Here is a 3740-nt window from a genome sequence, read left to right on the forward strand (position 1 = left end):
AGAGTCTCAGGAAAGATTTCCTTCCCCTTCCTGTTAAGGGAGTTGAAGAAGTCACCTTAGTCTGATATGCTATAGCACAATACCACAAGTGGCATGACTGTTACTGGAGAACAGCATCTGACCCTAGTGTTTCTAGGTTCTTAGCCTCTTATCTAGAACTTCACAATAAGAGTTACATAACATAGATTATATAAAAAGCAAGGCAATTTTGTTTGGAGCAAAGCAGTAGTACAGATCAAAGATGGATAACTGTGAAGATTGATTGGGAACCATATGAGGAAAGATACTTTAGGACCCAAGCGAGCTACAGCCCGGGGTCTCTTTTTATGGGATGGAAGGAAAGAAGAGTTGATTTCCAAAAATCACAGTTGCGATGATTCTCTCCTTTGATGGCTAGATTACATAATCACTTCTCTACTGTCCCTTCCACGATGCCTACATTTAAATCACATGTATTCCCAATTATGCAGAGGCACAAGACAGTAAATAGTGAGTTCCCCACTGAGAATTACTAGAGAACACAGATTGGCTTGCTGTACGTGCACCTTAACCACTTCTTTGTACCCAGATATGTCAGGAATACACTTGCATAGAGGCCATCTAAACATGATTGCTGCCAAGAATAAAGAAAGTCTTATCATTTTTCAAAGATGGGAAGCTTAGCAGCAATTCTCAACCTGTGGGTTGAGACACTTTTGGGGGTCAAATGACCTTTTCACAGGGGTCACCTAAGTCCATTGGAAAACATAGATGATATGTACATTTCAATTCATTATGGGAGCAATATTACACTTATGAAGTAGCAATGAAAATAATTTTGTGGTGGAGAGGGTCACCCCAACATGAGGAACTGTGTTAAAGGGTCGTAGCATTAGGAAGGTTGAAAGCCACTGCCTCAGAGCCAAGTGTACAGGCTGGTTTGAGGAACTCTCAGTTTGCTACATGCGTTGTTTGGAGTGAGGTGTATATGCATAATGCTTGTGGGTAAAAGTAGGATGTTACCGAGTACATTATGGAGGAAGGGAGTATAGAGCCCAAAACTTAAGAGAGGCTCCAGAGCTCTAAAACACCTTCTGTGCTTGGGATCCTCAAGAGAACCATATTTTCTCACAGTTCCTGATAGGTGAAATCCAGGTTCAAGTTGCTGACAGGGTCTTCCTCTTCCTTACACAGCCTGTCCTCTGTTTACAAGGAGGAGAGCCCTTTGGTGCAGTCCTATTAGGTCAAGGCTTCATTTTTACAACCATGTTTCAACTTCGTTTTGCTGTCTCCCCAAAGTCTTCATTTCTAGCTACAGATACATAAGAGTGAGCGCCTCTGGGTGTGGTATTTTGAATCCTCATCAAAGCTAATCAAGAGACTACTTTTTTTGTCCTCCAACGCACTCTCACCTGAAAGCTCCCTCTGTAACACGGATCTAATTACAGGTGTCCAATTTATAAACAGCTCTGCGAGAGGTAAACAGGGCCAGCACTCTCCTGGGATCCCAGCTACTACCTTCACTGGTGATCAATGAGACTCTCAGATTCCAACTGCGGAACCACACCACTAGGTCTCAGAATCATTAATGAAAACAAGCAGCAGCACAGCCTGGGCTCTGTTATTCTTGCAATTTTTCCTCAACCACTGTACTGCAAGAGAATGTTCAGATTCAAGTTCACTGGTACAATCAATTGCTAAGTATAGAAGTACTTTCTTAATTTTTTAAAAACTATTTTATTATATGTATACATATGTACATATATACATGTATATATGTATATATCTGTATGTGCATATATGTATATATATATATATATATATATATATATTTATATATGTTTTACCTGCATGCATATCTGTATACCACTTGCATACTGCTGCCTACTGTAATCTCAGAATTTGGGAGGTGAGGCAAAGGGCTTGGAAAATCTAAGTCATCCTGGCCTGCAGTGAGCTTGCTGGCATCTGGCTCTACATAGGAACCTGTCTCAACACAGAAGTCCCTTTGCCATGCCCGAGGATGTACTGTCACAGTCCCAGCATTCAGGAGGTTGAGGCCACTCTAGAGTACTTAGTGAAACTGAGGCAAGCCTGAGCTACAAAATAAGACTGTCTCAAAAGCAACAACAATAAAGAAAACCAGTCCAGTTAATTGGAGCTTGAGTTGACATCTCGTAAAAGGATCTCTCCCTCACAGGAGTGTTGCCTCTCAGGCCTTTATAGCAGGCGTTTTGCAGAGTGGTTGGCTAACGTTCTGGAATGCAGCCTGTGGCTGTTCCATGAATTTTCCCTCAGAGCAAACAAGCTGGCTCGAGAGGGAATCACACACACTCGCTTATTCCCATTAGCAACCCCAAACAAGCAAGTGGCTTTACCTAAACAACAGGAAGGACGGTTATTTTTAAATGTGTGCCCTGTTTGACATGTTTCACAATTTGTGATTTCTCAATAACAAGAATTGTACAACTATTAGAATTCTAGGCGAATTCAGAAACAGACACACCAACTGGGGAGAGTCAGGAGGGGCAAGGAGTGCTTTAAAGATGAAGGGAAATGGGGAGTTCTTATTTAAAGGGTTCTAGTCCCAGTTTTATAAGGCGTTATTGAGACAGAGTTTAGGCTCAGTACAGTGGTGGGACATCAATCCCAGTACTGGGATATGTGTGGAGGAGGGCAGAGGCAGACAGATCTCTGTGAATTTCGGGCTGGTCAACGTAGAATGTTCTAGGCTAGGCATAACTCCTGAATAAGACGCTGTTTCAAAAGAACAAAAAACAAACAAAAACAAACGTTACGTTTAGAAGCTGTGATTTTTGGTGATTATCAGAGGAAATTATTAGACATTTTTTTCTCTCAACGTTTTTGACTTGGCGGAATGTAGCCTGATCAGTACATCCAAGGGAATATAGTAAGTCAGCGAGGCAGACGTTTCCTGGTCTCCCGTCACGTCTTCTGGGTCTGCAGTGAAGATGGATGTCCGTTTCCTGTGTGGGTAACTCCTGCTGAGTCAGTTTGTCAGCATGACATCGCTGAAAAGTCCACAGCGGCATGCGCTTATACGCTCTCCAGATACTCACCATTGGGTGAGTGTTCCCCCAGTGCACCCTTCTGAGTGACCTCCAGCGCAGTCTTTCTGGTCTACATTCACCGTCCCTGTGAGCTGGGTTTAGAAAACACACAATCTTGCTTGAAACTCTCAGATAAACGCACTGCAGATTAACAATGATGTTATTACCAATTAAGTCTTGCTTTTTAAAAACGTTAATAAGGGAAGCATACGTTAATGTCATACGTCAAGGGAAGGGGAGATTTTCAGCCACCAAGGCGCATGCTTATGAAACTGCCATTTTTTTCTGAGGTATATCTGAAGTCAGCAAGTCTTACAGATTGAAGGAGCAGCTTCTTAATGCATAGTATTATTTCATAATTAAATTTAACTTTTCAACATACCAAAGCACTGACAGGTCAGTGTGATAGTTAACCCTGCCTGAAAAAGACACAGGTAGTAAGCTGAAGGAAGTATTATTTCCCTGTGAGAGTCATTTCTTGGACAACTCTTTTCATCTGGAAACAAGGAAGTGAGTCAGCTTTACTAACTTCAATCTCCTGGCTGGTGTTTTGGTATTCATCAGGAATAGGAACTTTTTTTTTTTAACTTCCCTAAGGAACCTGGTATAACCAAGCAAGCAGGTCACTTGTTGAAATCTCCTCTTCAAAATATCCACAGGTTTCATTGTCCAAGATCTTAACAGCCTCTG

At 41.8% G+C, this 3740-nt stretch overlaps 1 long non-coding RNA gene across 1 annotated transcript; it reads right to left on the reverse strand.

The window, feature by feature from the left end:
- Nucleotides 1–2773: 2773 nt before the first annotated feature.
- Gm35413 lies at nt 2774–3147 on the reverse strand. The gene is made up of 2 exons (XR_382025.4): nt 3060–3147; nt 2774–2966 (listed from the first exon to the last, which is right to left on the reverse strand). It is a non-coding gene; the product is annotated as a predicted gene, 35413 (long non-coding RNA).
- Between the last annotated feature and the right edge of the window lie 593 nt (nt 3148–3740).

Source organism: Mus musculus, chromosome 13, assembly GCF_000001635.26.
Source record: "Mus musculus strain C57BL/6J chromosome 13, GRCm38.p6 C57BL/6J".
In the NCBI taxonomy this organism is placed as follows: Eukaryota; Metazoa; Chordata; class Mammalia; order Rodentia; family Muridae; genus Mus; species Mus musculus.